This window comes from Aegilops tauschii, chromosome 3 (assembly GCF_002575655.3).
Source record: "Aegilops tauschii subsp. strangulata cultivar AL8/78 chromosome 3, Aet v6.0, whole genome shotgun sequence".
NCBI lineage: Eukaryota > Viridiplantae > Streptophyta > Magnoliopsida > Poales > Poaceae > Aegilops > Aegilops tauschii.
Window position 1 is genome coordinate 611,321,558 of NC_053037.3, and position 22,871 is coordinate 611,344,428.

General features: G+C 43.0%; 1 pseudogene; it reads right to left on the reverse strand.

Annotated features, from left to right (window-relative positions):
• Positions 1 to 15,460: 15,460 nt before the first annotated feature.
• On the reverse strand, positions 15,461 to 22,671 carry LOC109764738 (uncharacterized; annotated as a pseudogene).
• Positions 22,672 to 22,871: the final 200 nt, after the last annotated feature.

Genomic DNA, 22,871 nt, shown 5'->3' on the forward strand with positions numbered 1-22,871 from the left:
TTTTTTCTTTTTCTTTTTTTTCGTTGCAATTGCCAGGACAACCCGGCGGGGCTCCAACCGGTTGATAACTTGATATCGAGCTCGAGCCGTTTTGATGGACCGGCCTGATTTTTTGCTGTGACCGGCGCCGATGAAGCATTTTTTGCTACAACGAGGAGTCGTTCTGATGGGACCGGTGTGACCTTTTGCGATGACCAACGACGACAAACTTTTTTTTGCTACAAACGACGAGTTGTTTTGCTAGGATGGTGTGTTTTTTGCGGTGACCAACGACGGCGAACTTCTTTTATGCTACAAACGACGAGTTGTTTTGCTTGGACACGTGAGAATTTTTGTTGTGCCCTAACGATGGCAAAGCCTTTTTTTAACAACCGGCTATCATTTTAGCTGGGACCGGCCAGACTTCTTGTTGCGACCGGCGACTGGCGAGAATTTTGTGTTGCGGCCCACCAATGGCAAGTTACTTTTTTTGCTGGAACTAGCGATCATTTTTGCTGGGAGCGGCCAGAATTTTTGTTGTGACCGACGAGCGGCGAGAATTTTTGCTACAACCCGATTACGAGTAAATTTTTTTGCTGGCGATCATTTTGTGCTGGAACTGGTGAAAATTTTTGTTGCGACCGGCAATAATTTTTGCTACGACTCGGCAATGACAAGCCTATTTTTCTTCTGGAATTGTCAATCATTTTTGCTTGGACCGTTGAGAATATTTGTTGCGACCGGCGAGATTTTTTGTTGCTGAGTATTTATGGAGGTTTTTTTGTGGTGACGCAGAGCAGCGGTAGTGAGCTACGACGGGGGACGGGGCATTCATGGCCGCCTCCCAGCTTCCACGTCTTCGCTTGAAGCTTTTTTAGAGGCCGGTTGTAGCTTTCCTAGCCGACGGTCGTAGCATTTTTTAGTGCTTATTGCAGCTACTCCACGCTCCGGTCGTAGTCTATGCTTTCTCTGGTTGCAGCAAAAAACGACACCGGTAGTAGCTTTCTCGGTCGCCAGTCGTAGCATTTTACGGTGCTGGTTGCAGCTCCTCCGCGCGCCAGTTACAGCCCCAACTTTCACTGGTTGCAACAAAAAACGATGTCGGCAACTGGCATGGTGCGCGACTGGGAGCCATCGATCAATATGCTGCAACTGGCATGGTGTGCGGCACCTGACATGATGGCTTCCTTTGTAACCGGGCGCCTGCTTTTGCTTGAACCGGCAACAACGAATGCTACACCAGCAATGGTGTGTGCTGAAACGGGCAATGATGGATACTACCACCAGCGAGCGACCCTACAGCCGGCGATGGCGAGCGCTGCTGCTACGACCACATGATGGTGGCGCGAGTCGCAGCTGATGGCGAGGAAGATGAGTCGCGATCGGTGGAGACGGCGGCGGCGGCCGTCGTCTACGACTGGCAAGGGACGGCAGCGTGTTGTACGACTACGCGTACACGTACACGAGGGAAGTGTTACGGGTGCGATGGGCTGGAACGCGAGCGATGGCCTGGAAAGACGCAAACCACGTACATGTACGACACATGCAAAGGGCTGGGAAAGAAAGATACGAGTGCATCGAGTGGTTGCGCACGCCTGATCGTGCGGCTGGCGAGCGACCGGCCCGGCGCTTGGGCCGGTCCGCCGGCGCCTATCAGCCCCGATAAAACATGATGATTCTAATTGGTATATTAGGCTAGCGATATTGTGCATAGGTTCATCCTTTCGGTTAAAGCTAAGGTAAATTCCCCTAGATTTAAGTGTGAGCTGACGAAGGTAGTGTAGCACAATAGTTATATCTAAAGGCGAAGCTTATGGGTGTGGGTGTATAGCCGCTCATCGCCGTTGACATTCGATGTAATGCCCAATGTAGTGCCGTAAATCTCACTGTATTGTATAACCCTCATCCCATTGTATTGTATATTTTCATTTTATTGAAGCATCAAGGCGCTGCTAATTGTTTCCAAGTGACGTCTATGGTGCCAACGGAGCAAATAAAGTTACTGCAAAGAAGACAAATGTCAGGGAAGAAGTAGGACATGCACAACAGAATGGGCATATTTAGGATGTGAAACTGCATGCCATGGCGGAGAGACATGGAGTAGAGGCAAGTCTGGGCGGTGATGAGATGAGGAAGACAAGATGAAGATTTGCGTTTGGAAACAAAGATGGCGTGATTTAGACGACAAGGGCGATGTTCCTTCTGGTCGTCCCTCCTCATCGCGTCACACTGTTGTGCCTGATCTAAACGACGATGGCGTTGTCTCTCCTCGCCGCGTCACACCATTGTGCCCTATGTAGACGACAAGGGCGCCATCCCTCCTTGTTGCGTCACACCATTGTGCCCGATTTAGACGACGATGGCTCCATCAGTGGCGAGCCCTTCTACATTGACTAGCCGGATTTGGCTGACCAGGATACCAGACCGGCGGGCATGCAGACTCGGTGCCGAGCGGCGCGAGAGGTTGTCGGTACAGAAGGCGGCTGGCGATGATGTGGCAGGCAGAGGAGGTTGTGGGCGACACTGCCGAGAGAAGGTAGGTTATGGGGATAATAGGGGACGGGCTCGACCCGTGGCCGGAAAAGGAGGGGTCGATCGATGCCATGGAGGGGAGAGGAGGATGCGGCGACGCTGTTGTTAAGGGTGGCGGCGGGGACAGGAGCGGACGGGCGGCTGTAAGGGAAGATATTTCTGCGTGAAGGCAAATATTCAGATGTTGGCACCACTGTTTGATAGCACAACATCTCATCATGCAACTTGGTAAGTAAGGTCTCTTGTCCATTGATATAATGATTTATGGTTTCTAATATTTATCTTCCATATGCAGTCATCGGCCGATAAATCTGGTATGTCAGCGATAAAAATGCAAGCCGTTTATATATTTTGGACCCTACCCATACATTATAGTCGCTAGAGATTAAAACATCGAAGTATTTAGTGAAATTACGAAGATTTGCAAGGGAATTCAACAACGCACTCAAAATTGCATGGCTCGGCTGAAATTCAGATATATCTACATGGCAACGTATATTTTCGGTTGGTATTCCAACGAATACGGAAGAATAAATTTCTCATTTTCATAACATTCAAGATACAAACATTAATTTTTTTTCTTCTTCACTATATTCAAGATATACGATTAATTTAGGAAATTACAGGGATGTGTCTAGCTATTTTGTTTTTGTCTTTATACTCTTGTGAAACGGTAAAGAAGTTCGTCCAATTTGCACGATGAGTATTCTCCGTTGCACATTTTAGACCTTACACGTGAAATATTCGTACTAACTAGATACATTGCTTTTACAAGATGGTTATAAGTTGAGGAAGAAGTTTTTATTATACTTGCTCAAATATCATGTGAATGAAGTTAAAGACAACATTTTTTATATTGTGCGAGAATATATTAAATAGTTTGTCTAATTCACATCTAGATGTTTTTTAAGGATGTCATATTTAAGCTCCCATAAATATATAATGCAGCAACAAGAAACAAAAAAAACTAGGACAAAAAAAAATAGACCACAAACAAAGTGGACATCAATCTAGATGTGTCCTAGACAGACCCTATATTAAATGCATCAAGCGGATCTTAATTCGTAATAGATTCATAGTTGGATCCTCGATCTCTATGTATACATCGTCAAATTATCTTTTAACAAACTTACATTGCAATTTCAGTGGATTTCAATTATTATCAAATTATTACTAGATATCTTTTCTATACATGTAACATTATGTTTATATAACTCCATCAAAATATTTCAAAAGCCAGTAGCAACGCACGGGCATTCTATTAGTTTCAATAGTATGCCACAGATTTACTTCCAAAAGAATAACTAGAATTTATCAGTCATATACGTATTTCAGAAAAGAAAGGAGCCATATGTGGTGCAGCCGTGGAAGAACCTTCCTCACGATGCTGATTGCTTTGAAAATTCAAAGTCCAAGTCGTTGCCACCAAGTCTCTATCCAGGTCCTGATCGAGTCCTGACTGCTGACCAAAGCTGCACCATGAACTTTTGTGAAGAACTCTTTTTTTTTTTTACATATTTTTGAAGATCTTTTTGTCTCAACATCAACAAGTTATTTTGCTTTTTTGTAATTCATGATGAGGGTTACTTTAAGGTTTAAGAAGGACAAGGAGAGTTTGAGTCACACTTCAATGGTTCAAGCATGATTACATCCTAATCTTCATTTTTTTTCCGACACAACCAATTTAATCGTTGTTAGGCATGCTAGTACTAGAAGCCTATCTGATACTCCCTCCGTCTGAAAAAGTTTTTCCCTCAAATGGATGTATGTAGCTGCTAGATACATGAGTTTGAGGGACATGTTTTTTGGGACGGAGGGAGTATGAGCCTAGTATTTTTTTTCCCACCAAGGTGAGCATAAGAGTTAGGATTATTGGCACTCAAATGTAATGTACTATCGGAAAGAGTGACTTACAATTTCTATGTTTATCAAGAGCTGTCAACTAAAATTCAGATATGCATGTTTGAATCAAGTGTAAACTACTGATCGTATGTCATCTTGGTCTGCGCTTTTGCCCCAGTAAAATCGACCAAAAATTGTTTCAGGTACTAAAAGAACCCGTGCAGCTAGTGAAATATCATGGAAATGTGTAGCAGCTGCTATTTGTGGAGTATGTTTCTACATCAACATATTTTGTTTTTGGACTGCACACTCTATATGATGGCAATTTCAAGACTTGGAGTTCATTGTCTAGTGTCTAAGGGCAGATATTTTTTTTCTTTTCGTCATTATACTTAAAGCTCCTATGCCAAGCATGCTTGAATTTGAACCTCAAAATGCGCTGAAATATAGCACTTGGTAGTCGGAATAAAACAAAACAAGGAGAAGTGGTAACATAGGAAAGGGAGGGTGATTTGACGTATTTATCTATTTTCTGAGATTTTATATGATGGAAAGATCTTTTCAAACAAAATTTGGAAACATGCAACAACCAAATTTGGTAAAAAGTAATAGTAATTTATTTGATATTTTTTAACGAGGTCAGTCTATTTTGGTCAGGATGGTTCATTGATATTTAGTATTTTTGTGCATCCTGACATGAGAACATCCAATCTAAAATTCTTAGTTTGTCCAAAAATATTTGGGAAATGATAGCGTTCAGCCGGAGGATAAACAGCGAGACGTCAACCTCCTCGATCAAACGCGTGTCCTCACAGGTCCCACCGTACTGCTTATCCTTTCCTTTCTAGCACCATCTCCATCTGTCCTTCCCCCCATATCTCGTCACCGCCCATCTGGCCATCACCCGACCTCATCTGCGTTGCTGGACTAGTCGTCGTCGTTGTAAGGGGGCAAGCAGGTGACGGTGCATCCAAGTTGCAAATCGGCGCTGATCCATTGCAAGGGATTCCAAGGGGTATTGTGGCAGGGCGAGGCTCCGACGCGGAACCACAAGCTCGCCACTAGTGCAAAACCGGGATGTATCATCGGTTCGTAAGGCTCGTGCCGGTTCCGCAACCGGCACTAAAAAGTGGGGACTAAAGGTCCCCCCCCCCCCCCCCCCCCCCGTATCGGTTCGGCACGAACCGGCAGTAAAGTGCACCCACGTGGCACGAGCCAGCGCCGGGGACGGGGAGCCCTTTAGTACCGGTTGATAATACCAACCGGTACTACAATATTTGAGGGGGTTTTGGTTTTTTTTTCCTTTAATTTTGTTTTTTCCATTTAATATTTTTTTGTTTGCTGCTATTTTACGATACTACATATTGTACACGTTATGCATATATATAAATAGAATTTCTCGTAGAACCGATTATATATATATATAGCCAGTTTGGGACACCTAGGTGCCTGGGCACCTTGCCTCTTCATCGTTGGATCGTGTTCAGCGATGCATCAATTGCTAGTTTATTTGGCAGGCTTTAATTCGTGGTTGTCCCATGCATGCATGTCACGTGATAAAAAGGCAGGGTATTAATATGTAGGTCGACATTTATTACTTTTTTATATAGCATGTATTTTGCCCTTGTATAACAGATCAAATTAGGAATGGGTACATATGACGCAATATTTCATTGGATATATACGCACCCTGAGAATGCACATAATTTTGGTAGTAGGTATTGCATACCCGTATTAGATAGTTAGAAAATAAAATAAAACATAAATAGTTCTAAAAATAAATTATTGGGTATATACGTACCCGCATGTGTACATAATTACATGAGTAGGTATTAGATACCCGTATTTGTACATAATATCGTTAGTAGGTATTTTTTTATGGTATCGTTAGTAGGTATTAAATACCCATATATTTACATAAATTATTCGGTATATACGTACCGATATGTACATAATTTCGTTAATAGGTATTAAATACTCATATTAAATAGTTAAAAAAATAGAACGTAACAGCTCAGAGAATAATTTACTGGGTATATATACCCGCGTATGCACATAATTTTATTACTAAGTATTAGATATCCGTATTAGATAGTTAGGAAACAAAAATACACGTATTACATACTCATAGTAGTTCAGAAGAAAATAAAATATTACTTTGATTTATTGTATGGCAAGTCTTGCATGCCTAATAGTTAAAAATGAAAATAAAATGTAAACACGGAAAGTCTTGCATGAAGAAATAATTAGGAAACAAATCAAACATTCATTGTGCGGCTATACATACCTAAAACAATCAAGGTGCCCGGGCACCTAGGTGTCCCAGTTAATTTACCTTATATATGGTTGCGCTATTCGTCACCCTGGGTGAGGAATAGTTATTCTTCACCCCTTCTCTATTTTAACATCAATACATCGTATTTTTACGTTTCGTAAATTTGCTCTTACTTCATACGTAAAAAGAGAATGTAAGAAAAATAATTGCCGTAAAAAATATTTTATGTTATCTAAAATTACAAACGTAAAAATATAGTGTAAAACATACATAAAATGGAAATTTTCTACACTTAAAACCTATATTTTTGTTTTCTTATGCCAAATTTTACGTAGTAAAATCAATAGAAAAGTACACAAAATGTAATTTATATATGAAACGATCGTAAGATGACCTCGGGTGAAGAATAACATATTCTGCACCTTGGGTGATGAATAGTAATACTATATATATTCACACATACACATGCATGTATATATTTATACAATTAGGTATATATACAATTTCTCCTACATGTTGCCTTGGTGCATTCGGAGCACGATGACAAGTGGTTCATGGGGTGGTAGCGGATAATAGTATTCTCCTTTGGGATCTATGACCTGGTCGAGCAAACATCCCGCTATTTCCTCTTGAAGTGCTCGTATGTGCTTCGTTGGTAGGAGCTTCTCCCGCACGTCATGGAACTGTTAAGAAGGAGATCAATATGCATGCATGTGTATTAGTTGCCCAATAAATCTGTGGCAGAGGGGGGTAGTCAGAGTCCTAGTTCCGCCGGAGCGGTACTACCGTGCTAAACTACCGCCCTACTGCCGCTCATTTACAGAGCACTAAAAATAGGCGGAAATCTTAGTAGCACTGAACTGCGGCAATACCGTTGGAGCGGTACTACCGTGCAGCAGAGCGGCACTACCACTTATGTGCCTCAAGAAAGCCCATGCACAAGGGAGGACAAGCTCCAAAGCCGGGAAGGAAAGAGGCTGCAGAAAGATAGTGTACGTGTTGATTGCACCCAAACCTTTCTGTAGCGGGCCCCCTTTTAATAGTACTATGATCCTATGACTCAAATCCACCAAAAATGAAAGGCAAGAAAAGCACCGTCTCCGCAATAGCTCCGAGGGGAACGAATCGTCTTGTGCCATACGATAAATTCTTTGAAATGCTCGATGCACGCGATTAATCCGCGAAAGTATTGTCATCAACCACTACAGGAGAAATATGCCCTAACAAAGGTGTATCCCTTGCAAAGGCCACTCCCACCTTTCTACGTTGCGACAAGTGCTGCACTGCATATGCGTCACTTCTCACAACTACGAGTTTCTTTTTTTGTAGATTCATTTATTCAAAACGTTTTATCTATTAAACCGTTTTCACTATTTGATTTCTCCCGCCGAGATCTTCGAAACTAGATCTCATGTTAGTAGGTTTTGACAAACTTTTTTTCACGAAAAAACAAGGAAAATCCGATAGGAAAAAATAAGAAGCCGGAAGCATGATTTTTTCACACCTTTTTCCATTCTGAGAGGCACAGTTTTGCCTCTCGCGGAAGCAAACCTGAGACTCCACGCGAAGAAAATATGTGCCTCTCGCAGCGTTTTGTCTTCCTTTTCGTGAGGCACGGTTGCGCCTCTTGCAGCGTTTTGTCTTCCTTTTCGTGAGGCACGGTTGCGCCTCTCGCAGAAGCGCAAAATGGTGCCTCCACGAGAAGTAAATATGTGCCTCTCGCGGTGTTTTCTCTTTCGTTTCACGATGCACAATGGTGCCTCTCGCGGTATTTTTTTTCCTTTCTTTTCGTGAGGCACAGTTATGCCTCTCACAGAAACTAATTTGTGCCTCCACGGGAAGCAAATATATTCCTCTCGCGGAAGCAAGCCTACGCCTTCATGAGAAGCAAATCTGTGCCTCTCGCGGAACCAAACCTGTGCCTCCACGAGAAGCAAATTCGTACCTCTCATGGAAGAAAACAAACGTGTTCTTGCACGCAATTCAAAACATTGGGAAAACCGAGCAAAATCATAAAAGCCGAAAAACCCAGAAAAAACATGTAAAACCCGACAACGCGTATAGAAAAATAAATAAAAAAATTATGTGAAAGCGCCCAGCACACGACAAGTGGTGCCGGCCGAGAAGGTGTTGAGCCCACCAAGAGTGACCCTTGAGGGGGTCTTCAAGGTGGTATCCTCAGTTAGTTGTTGTGGCTCTATTCGGTGACCTAAGCGCTAAATAGGGAGGAAACGCGCACCCACCGCTCCCCCGCACGCGTTTTTGGCCCAGCCCATGAGCTGGGCGGGACACCCTGTTTATTTATTTTTCCTTTTTTATTTTCTGTTTTTATTTTTTGTCTTTTAAGGAATTTGGGATTTTAAAAAGGACCCAAATTTTCAAACAAATAGTGAATTCAAAAAAACATGACTCAAGCAATTTTGGTGATTTTATAATAATATGATCATTAATTCAAAAAAAATCATAAATTTTGAGAACTATTTATGAGTTTGAAAAATATTCACTAATTTGGAAAACTGTTTGTGAGATTGAAAAATGTTCATAAATTTCCAAAAAAATTGATCTCAAATAAATGAAATGTTCACTAATCCACTAAAAAATCCTAGATTTTGCAAAATTTTCTTGAGTTTGAAAAATATTAAGGAATTTCACAACAATGTTAGCCAGCTTGTAAATAATATACATGAATTTCTGTAACTATCACAAATTTAAAAAAAGTTCATGAATTGATAAAAATGTCTGTGAATTGAAAATATGTTCATGTATTGTAAAAAAGGTTCGCAAATTCAAAATAAGTTTAGGAATTCAAAAACTGTTTGTGACTCCAAATGTCTATGAATTTCCAAAAAGGTTCGCGAACTTGAAAATTATGCTTGATTTTTAAATATATTTGTGCATTCAAAAATTGTTCATGAATTCGCAAAATGTTTGTCCTTTTGAAAAAAATGTTCACCGAATGGAAAATAGGAAAAAGAAAAGGAAAATAAAAAAAGAAAATATGAAGAAAGGAATAAAAAACTGGGAAACTCAAAAGAAAAAGAAAAAAGGGTTTCTAAAATCGGTTGAAAAGAAAAAGGAATGGGCCGGCTCATACAGAGGACTTGGCTCACAGGTGGTTATGCGTTAGGTCACTATACAATGACCTAGGCGCCAAATAGGAGGCGCACAAGAGTAGGGATACTCGCACTGGATGGGCATCGTCGAAATGAAACTGGGCTACGACCCCCTTTCCAAAGTGATACTTTTTGATAGGTATGCTTACAATTTGGCCCAACCCATTAGGAGATACGCCCATATCCCACATCGCTTAACAGCAATCTGGGTGTTCTTTCGTTCGTCCCTATAAACGTTGTGACGAGTTAAATAAAAAGCTTTGCGAGATTGTCAAAAAAAAAAAAAAAAACACCACTCGGCAACAGATCGAGCCACCTCGTCCATGAGACAATGAGTCCTCCACCGCGACAGCTATGTCTCATCCGTATCGATTCCTATTAGGAATCCCCAATCGGCAGGAGCTATTAGACTGGCTCACTAGAATAGGTCGTTCGCAGCTGCTTTTGTCGCTCTGCCTCGGTGTTCTTTGTTTTCTTTCACTTCTTCAGTTTTTTGTTCGGATTTTTTTTTGTTTTTTGGCAGTGGTCTTGTTCGTTATACATAGGTTTTCCTTGTTTTTCATTGATTTTCTTCAGTTTTTGTTTGTTTCTTCGTTATACTTGGGTTTTCTTTGTTTTTTTCCTTGCTTTCTTAGTTGTAGTATTTTTTTCTTAATGTTTCTTAGTTATTGCTTTATTCCCTGCTTAATGGGAATGACTAGAAGAGGATATCCTTATAAAGAGCTAATACCTAAAGATGGCAAGCAGTTACCCAAAAGCTACCAACTAATAATATATTTCCATGATTTTGTGGGATACCAGTCAGCCATGTACAGAAAGACTCAAAGTAAAAACGATATACTGGAGGGAGGGCATGAACCAATGAACTTATAGGCCCAAAAACGCTGCTCCAACACATGATATAGATGCAAAAAAAGTTACATCTCCATCTCCCGGAGATGTAAACTACAACATCTCGCGGTGCAAATTTGCATCCCCACCTATAGGAGATGGAAAAATGCGCCAGCCCGCCAACTGCCCAACTGCCAATTCCATCCCCTTTCGCGCGACCGGCCGCCGCCGCCAAATCCACTTCAAATTGACGTTGCCGCCCGCCGCCCGACGGCAGCCGGGCCCGCCGCGATTTCGCCCCCCCCCCCCCAGTCCCCTGCCGCCTGCCTCGCCGGCCCACCGCACGCAGCCGCCGATTCACTTTCACCCGCCGCCGAATCGAAACTTCTACGGCTGTAGTCGGGCCCGCCACGACTTCGCCCCCCCGTCCCCCGCCACCTGCCTCACCGGCCCGCCACCTGCCCGACCCCCTTTCCGCCACCGCCGCCGTCGGCCGATTACGGGCAGCTCCAGTGCCGCCCCGTGCTGCCACACAACCGGTTTGGCTTCCTCTCGACCTCCCCTACCCATTCCTCTCCGCCGCCTGCCGATTCCGGCCATCCCCGCCGGTCCCGGCGAGCTGCAGCGGGAGCGCGTGAGCTTTGACGGTTTCGACAGTAGGTTTAGTGCACTATTTTTACATCTTCAAATACATAATATGTTGGAGTTGAAGTTTTACATCACAAATATACATCATCTGTTGGAGTTGGCTCTTTTTTTGAGATGTCAAAAGCATTTTTTGTGATGTAAATTATGCAACACCTAGTTTTACATCTCCAAATTTGCATCATCTATTGGAGATGCTCTTAGTTCCTGAACTATCCCAAGATTTAGTGTGTGCAAAAATTATAGGTGTGTGACTGGTAAGATAAATTGGGGAATTATAAGCAGCCTTAATCATATCCATGAAGTTATTTATCATAAAATCATTCATCAGATAAGAGGTAGAAACTCTAGTCGAGCTGGCATGGTTTAGTTAGTTTTGAGAGGGTTCTGCCACCTAAAATAGTTTTGAGAAAGTTCTATCACCTAAAATAGTTTAAGAGCTCACAAATCTGTGGGCATTGTGCTGACCAAGAACGGGACACAACTGGAGTGGGCGCTTGGGAGGGATGATGAAACCGTGAGGTAGACAGCGTGGCCAAGGCCGTCGGAGATCTGAAAGTGGGTGTCAGCGCTGCTAGATGAAGATAATGGCAGATGCAGGCGACGTCGAGGGGGGCACCGCTGTGGCATTAGTTTGATAGGCAGGGAAGCAGGATAGATTATCAAACCCGGCTCGCCTGACTTGTAGAACCGAAGTTAGGAGTGTAACTTAACTGCTCCATTCACCGTCCAGTAACATCAAACGTCCTGCTCCCACGTACTATTCTATTCTACTAATTGTATCTAGTACTCTGCATTGTGTGGACGGGTTAGCTGAACTAAAACTTCAGACAAACAGAGAACGAATTCAGAGAGAAAAAGAGCGAGGCATGTGCAACTGAAACTTCAGAGAAAAAGAGAACGAAGCTTGTACCATTTTTGACACTAAAGGAAGCTGGTATGGTGTTGACAAACATGCATGCTCCTCAAAGTACTGAATGCTCAAACATGAGTAAACATCACGGATGAGAGATGAAACAACTAGTACTTCACCGGACTGAATGTGCTCTAAAATTTTGACACAAAAATTCTGAAAAGGTCTCCAGCATTTCTAAACAACTCGGTGCAATGAAGAAACACGTGGCATTTCCTGAACGAAGCAACTTAAGAAATGAACTACTACTAGAGCGCCAGGAATCGGTATTTCTGAATTCATGGTGCCCAAAGTATATCTTCGGCCAATATGTCTTCAACAGTTGAATTCTGGATTGTTGACAGAGTTAGTTAGCGTGAAACTTCCTTGCTACTGGTACAACAAACCCAAGTTAAAACGGAGTAGCACAACTTAATTTATTTGTACTGTACAATTAGAGAAATACATTAGATGGGTTTTCTAGTGCTCCAGCTATTAATTGATCTTGTGATGTGCTGGTCCTTTTGTCCTTGCTGCTGGTGTAAAATATTAGAAAGTTAAAACAGAGTAGCATAACTTAATTTATTTGTACTGTACAATTAGGGAAATACCTTAGATTTAATTAGCTGTTTTTTCTGGTGCTCCAGATTTAACCGGGGTGTTCTTTCTTCTCTTGTGTAGCCTATTAATCCAAGTTTTCTTTCTTTTCTATCTTTTGTTTCCAATTTTGTTTCTTCAGGAGTGCAATGCTCAACAGACCATTTGATCCTTGAGGAGTCCCACTCGCATCATCTATTCCATCAGAATTATACGTGCATGCATTCAATAGTTTCTCAACTTGCTTGCCAACACTATGAACTGCATTATCGATTAATGTGCAACACTTTTCAGAACTAGATGCTTGGGTTGCCAAGTTATTAATTTGCGTGAAAAGAAATTGTAGCGCTCAAGGGCCTCCAACTTGGGATATTCTACAACAGTTTTTCCATGAATATCTTTAACACATCTTGACCGCGCTTCTCGACTCCATCGCTTCAATACGTAATGTGCAGGCAACAACTTAATACTCATCATATCAAGGACTTTCAAAGCATGGCTGCACAATAATCCTATTCTCTCGAAATGTCGACAACTACATTTAGTTGTTTGTTCTGAAGGATTGCCAATAACTTTGCATTCTTCTTCGTATGTTGGACATTCACATAGACTTCCAATTTTAACCATATATTCATGATGTCCAGCTAGTACTTCAAAGCAAGTTGCTGTATATCTTCCATATTCAGACTGAAAACACTAAAATATAACAGGATTGTAAAGCTTGCTTGCTTGCACCGATAGGGTGTCTTCATTTTGAAATTACCTCATTATCTCTTTTTCCTTTCACAACTATCTCGAACTGTTTGATAAAACATCTGATATCTAAATCTGACTTCAGATATTTGCTTCAGGTCATTGTTTAGACTCTCACTTAGTTGTGTGCTCTTCATTCCCAAGGTGAAAGCATTTCTCATGTAACATGCTGCCCACTTCTCTTTTACCTTACAAATACTATCAAACCAAGTTTGATTTTCCACCTTACCTCTCGTAGTGTAAAATGCTTCTTCAAAAGTTGGCTCATCTTCGTACTCGTCCATGCATGCACTAAAATCTGCAATAAGAGACGATTCTTCTTCTTCATCAGCATTGTCTTTGTGACTACATAAATGCTTGACTGCACTTTGAATAATGTTAAAGTAAACAGGCCATGTTGGATTTCTGGAAGTACATGCTCTACCGCGTTACCAATTGCAGTGTCTATATCAGTGCATACAGTTCGAGGTTGCTTCTGGTTATGTACTGAAAGAAATGTCTCAAAAAGCCATCGAAAAGAATCAAATGTCTCACCATAAAGTTGGCAAGCACCAAAATAATCGTTCCTCTGAAATGATTAAACCCAACAAACACTCCGAAGGGCCTATATTCCTTATTTGTTCCAAAGGTTGTGTCAAAGCTCACAACACCGCTATAATTGGCATAGTCAATGATCATTTTGGCATCGGCCTGGAAGATGTTTGTTATCTGTTCTTCGCAGTCATACTGAAAGGCATAGTGGAATGATGGATTCTCTGCAGCTCTATCTCAAAAATATTTTATCATGCTACCCGCTTCACCATACATTAGGTCCCTTTGGCGCTTAGTTCATAAATAGTTCTTTTGATCCCGACGTGTATAGGTAAGATTACATGATCCACCAACTCTTCAGCTAGCCAACTCATGAGCAGTTGTTGGTCCAGTACCCGAGCCATTTTCAGTTTCAAATGCTTGCACTTCAGAGATCTTTTGTTAAGATGGAATAAGTTGACTTGCTTCTCGCAATTGAAGCATGCGATTGTGTTCAAGAAAAAATTCACATATTTCATAATTTCCTACAGCTAGAGGCACGAACAAATCTCAATCTCTCTCCACACTCTCATCCTGTGGGAGTTCAATCGCCAATGGATTTGTCCCTCTCCTTGTTTTTCTTCACGGCATGATGTCCATGATCTCAATGGCAGTGCCAAAGTAATGGATTTGGCCCCAAGGGTGATCACCTCCGCGATTTTCCCTCCAAAATAACCTGCGCAGTACGCATTTACACGTATACGAAGGCAATATACACACCGGGCTGAATGAGACGGGCCACATCGATTCATATCAGCCCATTATCTTCTCAACACCGCCTACCAGGCCGTCGTCGTCTCTCGACACACTGACATGAATCGGTTGGTGCAACCAGTCACTGACAAACACAAATAACTGAATTGATTCGTACAGCCGAGATCAATCACCTTAACTGGTGGATATATGCTGAACATATCGTGAGTGACATATACAACATACATACTTTGGGTGGTAATGTGGTTCTTCTTTACTTCTTTTTTCTAGTTGAAGTGGGGTGGTAATGTGGTTCTCGTAGAGTGTAGAGACATACGGACAAACCATCGGAGTCATGTTGTAGTGCCAGGTTAGGATCTTAGGGATCGAGATTTCACATGCCATGCTAATGTCCAATGTTAGGTCAGAAGATGAATAGGTATATGAAGGATCATACCTGGCAATCATACCTAACAAGCCACAACCGCCACCAAAGGTGTCAAACCAGGGGAACGAAACCCTCTTCACAAAGACAGCAACCACACCACAATAGGAGGGTCACAAGGCAGTCAACTTGTAAGCATAGACTCGGGATCGGTGGTACTCGATCAAAACAACTGTGAAAATAAGCAAATTCAAACCAGAGATAGGCATGTCTAGATTTAGTTTCTCAGGGAACAAACAACCTTTGTGCACAAATACCAAAGTGTTCCATTCTTCGAATAGTTGTCACAAAGGCATTCTAATCTTCTACGATACCTTCCAACTAGTTTTGTTTTTCAGGAAGCTCCCCTAACCAGCAGGGGGTGTACAGGAAAGACTCTTCCACCTGTGTATGCCAGTAAGTGTGGTGCCCATCCACATAGAATTCTGGAAAAAGCTTGCCTAAATCTTGAAGCTTTGAGCTCGGCAAATGATAGGCTAGCACTCTGTCCCACAGAGTCACGAACACAACCTCTTTGAAAGGATGGAATCCAAGGAAACATGTATCAGTTCCCCTGCAGCTACTTCAGGTTCAAGTACATTATCATTCTCTGAGTCCCACTCAAATTTCCCTTGTTCCACTATTGCTTCAAAATTTTCCTTTTCCACTGCTTCCCTGTTGTCCTCCACAACAGAATCATCTTCATCAGAATGTTCATCATAGTCAAATTGTTGTAGGATCCAAGGTCCATCACATGGGTTGCCATAGTCGATATTTGGCAGGACGGGGAAAATATCTTTGTCATGCTTCAAAACCCACTCGTTCAGGTGGTTAAGGAACCAAACCTGAAGGTGGGACCTATGTGACGTGATTCTTGATGCACAATATATCCCCTTGGTTGATTTTCCTAGGTAAAACTGTTGATCACCTTGTGAATCGTCTAGGGACAATCTTGTTGGCAGTCTTATTACTCGATAACTGTTGTCTGACAGTGATATTCTGCAAGAACAAAAATTGGAAAATATTTCTCAAAACCAAAACCAGAATAACATACATATGGTGCTCAAGGAGTTGACCGGGTTGGTAATATACACTACCTCAAAATAAAACAGTTGTCGCAACAAATCTAGAGTGATCCTCTCCAGTAGACAGACTGACGTTCATTGCAATCCAGTCTGACCCCAACCAAGCCAGGTATCGTCCCTGCAGCTTCCCCTTCCCGACAAAATGTCCTCTTCTCCCATGAACCAATCTTTGATGAAAACACAGGAAGGATCAACGTGGACGGTGGCCATTCAAATTGCTCACATTCGACCTTGAAAGCAATTTCGGGCATTATGAACACTCGAAATGGTTGGGTGACAGCATGGGGTCAAACACGAGGTACCGGTGATAGACTTACTGGATCGACTAGGAGTAGATCAGTGGGATATTGTCTGTATTCGGGTGTTTACCTTAGCGTTCCGGCCATTGCTGGTTCGTCGATGGAGGACTGCGCACGGGCAGCGACGGTCGGTGTAGAGGTCGACGGTGAAGTGCATGAGTGGCAGCGGTGGAGCTTCCCATCGCTTCAGTGCCTCCCTCTGGATCGGATAGGGTTAGGAGTGGGGAACGGTGGCGGTGACGAACCTCGTACCCCGTGCCACTGGTCCCCACCTCCTCTTTATAGCACTGCGCGACAGGGGCCCACCAGCCTTGCTTGGGCTGGACGCCCCCGATTAGGGCGTGGGTCAAGGGCCCAATGAGCCGTTGGGCCCATTGGTGGAGAGATCAACCTAACATTCTCCCCCTTGATCTCATCATTATACTTTTAACTTTATACTTTGAAATAACTCTTTTCAAAGTACTCGTTCCATCACAGATTTGCATGTAGAGCATGTCTCATCATCATGGGTCATTCCCGATAGAATCAACACCTACAACACACTCCTCTGTTTTGAAACAGATTATTTAACCTTGGGCCCTTTTATTGTCCGGAAATCTTAGACTATACCATAAAACCCATGTCGACTGAGTGTTCTCCGAACACACTGGGTGGCAAGCCTTTAATAAGCAGATCTGCAAACACTTGTCTGTTGCTTTTATGCTTCAAGCATTTCTACATGATTCCGGACTTTCTCCTTTACAACGCATAACTCTATGTCAGTGTGTTTGGCATCAACACTTGACTCGTTGTCATAGGAGCGAAAAACTTAAAATGGTTATCGCTGTTGTCAACCATTATCAATTCCGGGTACTTATTTCTTTAACCTTTTTGCCTGTCCCTCAGCCTCATATCATGTTGTACATTATCTTTACATCATATTAATGATAATTGATTCATTCTTTAGAGTTTTTCCACACAAAAACTCTAAGTGTGAAAGTCAGCGACAATTGTGGATTTCGCTGTATATTTCACGAATCCTGTCTTTGTACTCATAATCTTTTGAGAGCACTTATTTCTTTCAGCATGAGGCCGATATCCTTGACTCCATTCCAGTGATCTATATCTGGACTGGACATTACCAAAACAACCCGGTTACGTGAACTGTGTCACGGTAATGTTATACTTTTGCATTCATTAAGCTTCCAACAGCTGAAGCATATGGTACCATATTCATTTGGTCTATTTCGTATTGACTTTTGGAACACTAAAGTTCCCAAAATCATTACCCTTTACTATAAGAACAGGCGTAGGTTTTCTCGCATGCATACTTTAGAAACTTTCCTTAGCATGCCCATGCGACACACCTAATACCCCTTTTATTCTTTTCTCGGTGAATCTCGATCCTTATAACGAGAGACATTCTTTTAAACTTTGAGGACAAGAACTTCTTTTCCTCCTGCAGTCGAATTAACATCACTACTAACAAGCAGAATGTTATCCGCATGTACAAGATATAGGAAATGAAATTCCCATTCTATAACTTTATACAAACACAATTGTCCTCTCATTTTCTTTAACCCAAAACAATATTTGATTGCTTTAGTCCATAAAAGACTTCTTCAGGCAGTATCCCCTGTGTTCTTTACTTTCATCTGATGTAACTCAGATCATAATATCTTTCATCTGATGTAACTCAGATCATGATGTGCTACCAACACTCATTGTAATCTATTCAGTGTAAAATGCGCAAAAAACCTTTCGATTTTAGTCGTGTTTTACACCTTTACATATTTCCTTTGGAGTCACATTGTCCTTGTAGACTCTTTACAGCCTACTGTTTTGGCTCCATTGGAAATTACTCATGAGTCCCGAACATCGTCAGAACTCACCAATTTCATTTCATCTCACATAGTCTCTTATCATTTAGATAAGCAGACACTTCTCAAAACTCGATTGAGCGCTTTAAATGAGGTGGGATCAACCTCCATTTGAATTTCACTAACATAGACTTTATAGTAATCAGAAGTATCTGATTTTCTCATTCCTTGAGACCATCTGTGTCTCAGGTACTGGCACTTCTTTCATATGGGGCTGTTGTTGCTCTGTCATTGCCAAGAGGCAAATTAATTGTAGTCTTTCACTTCCAAGAGGCAATAGGTTTTACAGGACCTGTATCACAAGATCCATGTTTACTCATTCCTCCTTTATGGAGCTAACAACAGGTGCTGTATAAGTCATACAACATGCTCCCCCAGATACAATCTATTCGAGTCTTAGGTATTTTCATACCATGCTCCCCCAGATTACTCCATCTTTACTAAAAATGGCGTATCTTTAAACTTTATTATTTGGGTTTAATCTGTTAAAACTTTCTTCTTTATGGCACTTTAAGCACCGTCTTAGTATTCCTTAGTCTGCTTTCGGAACTGTAAAAGATTCAGGAATACATCTATTTCTTTTCTTTAGGGGTATTATTATGATCGTCGTACTCCCCCAGATGATCACATTCTTCATTAATGGATATCTCATATTTCTTTCTCCCCCTCGAAATGTGGCAAGAACTTTTCTGCCACAATTTCGAAAAACCATTCACAACTCTTGTGAATTGAGGAAACTTTGAGTATCTACTTCATGTATCTGATTACTTCATATGTAATGAAGTTATCTGTTAACGGTATGGGAGTACTTTTTCCTTATTCCTCATTCCATTTCGGAAACTCAAAATAGTTCTTTATCATTAGTACTTTTGCAAGTCACACTTGCATATCATTCTTATCTTTAGGTTCGTCTGTAACTTTTATTCTCTTTGGATTTATTGAGTGCTTAATGACCATTACACATAAGGTGTACGGTCGATACTAGGAAAGCATAATAGCTACTCCGTACTTTTCTCTCAGAGTGGGACACATCAAACGCACATGAGTCATCATATCTTTCTCCTGTCATACAGGATAAGTTCTTTGCCAAAATTTCTCCTGATGTATAGGATTTTTGACATAATACTATGTCAACTTTACCCAGTTACGCAGGTATTTTCCCAGACTTTCCCCGCCATGCGGGTTTTATCATAATCCACTTTTCCCGCTATGCGGGTAATTCCCTGTAAGGAACATAAATGCCAGAATTGGCTCTTTTGACTGCATATGCAATCATGAAATTCAGAAATAAATCTGAACGCTCTTTGACACACATGCTTAATCTGACGTTGGTCAAATTAAACACGCATGTTGCTTGTTTCATCTCAAATCGTGTTGACTGAAAAATCTTCTTCATATAGAATACATGAAAGACATTCATCAACCAAGACTCTCAATGATCTATTTGTTTTCTTTTCTTGGATTAATATCCAAGAATTCTTTTCTTTTGAAGCCATTCTTTAGAGAGAACATACTCCCTCGCGTTATGACCTTTCTTGGTCATCTTTCGGGTAACAAGTACCCAGCCATTCGCTTTTACGAATGAAAGCATGGAAAACTTTTAGTCTGAGAAACTTAGCCAATAATCAACAATAATGAGCATAAAAAAAAAAACCCTACATTGGTCTGGTTAAAAAATATGCACATTAAACTTTTTAAAACTTTCTTTTTATACTCTAAATCACCGTTGTGGTAGAATTAGAATAAAACTCATTCTTCTACATTAATTCCATATCACCGTTGGGCGGAAATGGAAATAATGCATATAACTCATAAACAATGTTTTGATAGTATTTCTATTAAACAACTTTGCTAAGAAATAATCATCGTCATCAACTTTATTGCAGCGGAAACAAGAAATATGCATTTCTCTAGTTCAAGAGCATTTCTTGATCTTTAAATGTTCTCTGAAAATTGATCACTTTGATACAAAATTTATCAGAGATTTAAGCTTTGAACATGAGACTCATAGAATTATAGTACTGTTATCATCAACGTTGGTCAGAAAATAACAATACCAAATTTTAACTTTAAAACAAATATCTTTCTTTTGTCATAGCGGAAACTATCTGCATCTTTTTTTTTTCACCCACAGGGTAAAAAAATTGCTAAGAACAATTCTTCCAATTAAATTTTCCCGTTGGTTCCAATTTAATCAAGGAATAAAACTTTTACTTTGCAGCGGAAACTTTACAATATTCTATTCAGAAATAATTATGTACTCTTTTACTCTCTAAGCAATTTTAACCGGTTGGTTCAAAAATGCATTAGAGAAGCAACAATTTAATCTTTTACTTTAGTTCTATTCACTTTTAAAAGAGCACTTTTATTTTTATTTGCAGCGGAAAAACATGAATAAAAAATTCATGAACTTTTTACTTTTCAGAAGTATTTCTTTTACTTTTCTGTTTTCTAATCAATTATCTCGATGGTTCAAATTGACTAGAGATTCAAACTATACAAAACTGTACGAAAAAACAAAAACAACAGCCCACCGCTTCCGCGCCCAAAAGGTCCCGTAGGCGGGCGCGCTCAGCTGCGCGGCTGCACCTCCGCCCTATTGGGCCCAACGGCCCACCGAGGCAGCGCGGCTGCGGCCTGGCCCTCTATGCTTTCGGCCCAAAAGGCCCGAGCGAGACTAGGTTTTACATCCAGGCCGTTCAAGGCGATCGGACGGTCCTGCGATCTTTTCGCTAGACCAAAACTGGGAAAGAGCAATCCCCCGACAGAAACCCTAGCCACATTCGCCCTTTTCCCTCGCGCGCCCCCGCTCTCTTTCTCGCTTCGCTGCGGCGGCCCCTGTCCAGGTCGACGGGCCACCGCGCTGTGCCCGGTCGCCGGCGACGGCGACGAGCGGCACCGCGCCGCGCTGGCCTCTTCTCTTTCTCACCTCCTTCAATTTCTCCCTTGTCCTGCAACAGAGATCGAGAGAGAGAGAGCAGAGAGGCGCAACGGCTTTCCTGATGCGGCGGGTTGGGGCCACGCCGGCCACCGGCGACGGCGTCGAGCCGTGCCGCGCGAGCCTGCGTTTCCTTTTGGCCCTCCCCGTTCTTTCCTCCTCCTCCTGTTTCGCTTGGAGGCGACGACGGTGGCGCCGTTGCCATCCCCTTCGCCGGCTGCGCGTTCGCCTTGCCGTGAGCGCGTCGCCGTCGAACGGTTTGGCCGCGGTGCCCTTTTCCCCGGTCGGGGTAGGGTTCTTTTTCCCGAAACCTCGGCATGCCGATGCGAGTCGGAATCGAGAGGAACGGCGCGGCCGTTACGGCGGCGCAACTTTTCTGAGAGGAGTTCTTTTCCCTCTTTCTGATTCGATTCGAGATCAAAATCGTATCTGTGTTTGTTTTCTTTTCTCTTTTGATTCGTTTCCGAATCTTTCTTTCCCAACTTGATATACTCACTAGACAGGCTCTAGATACCATTGATAGACTTACTGGATCGACTAGGAGTAGATCAGTGGGATATTGTCTGTATTCGGGTGTTTACCTTAGCGTTCCGGCCATTGCTGGTTCGTCGATGGAGGACTGCGCACGGGCAGCGACGGTCGGTGTAGAGGTCGACGTTGAAGTGCATGAGTGGCAGCGGTGGAGCTTCCCATCGCTTCAGTGCCTCCCTCTGGATCGGATAGGGTTAGGAGTGGGGAACAGTGGCGGTGACGAACCTCGTACCCCGTGCCACTGGTCCCCACCTCCTCTTTATAGCACTGCGCGACAGGGGCCCACCAGCCTTGCTTGGACTGGACGCCCCCGATCAGGGCGTGGGTCAAGGGCCCAATGAGCCGTTGGGCCCATTGGTGGAGAGATCAACCTAACAACCGGGATTTCCAAAAATGCTTGATTGGAGGTGCGGGTTTGGGCAGGTCCGGGGCCGGGGGCAGAGGCGCCCACTGCTGCGTCGCAAGAGGAGACCATTGCAATGATCGATCACGTAGGGAACGGGCTGAAAATCGTAGTCCGGATGGCAAGCATCCAAGGTGTAGCCGAGCCGGCCGGAGACGGCTGCGCCCGTCGTGGGGCGGGAAAGGAACTGCGTAGCAGACCGTAGTTGGAAGAAGTTGAGGAAGATGCCGCCCAGCTTGAGAGGGAGGAGGTCCGCGCGCAGCAGGCGGTGGCCGTCGACGACGCGGCACAACGTCTTGCAGACGCGGCGGGACGCTGCGAGGTCGCGCGGCGCGAGGCGGCGGAGGACGTCCGCCACCGCATCGTCAGGCAGCGACGGGGCCTGGCCCATCGCCGGCCTCAGATCCGGCGCCTGGGCGAGAAGCGGGTCGGCGGCGGCAGATGGCAGACCAGCGGGACGGAGCCGAAGGGAAGCAGCCAGCTGGGCGGGGGACCGGCGAACGGCGGAGGGGAGCCGCCGTCGCCGTGGAAGGTGAAGATGGGGAGAGAATGGGATCGGGAGGCAAGAACTAGGGTTCGAAAGAGAAGGCCTATGCACGCTTCGGGAGGC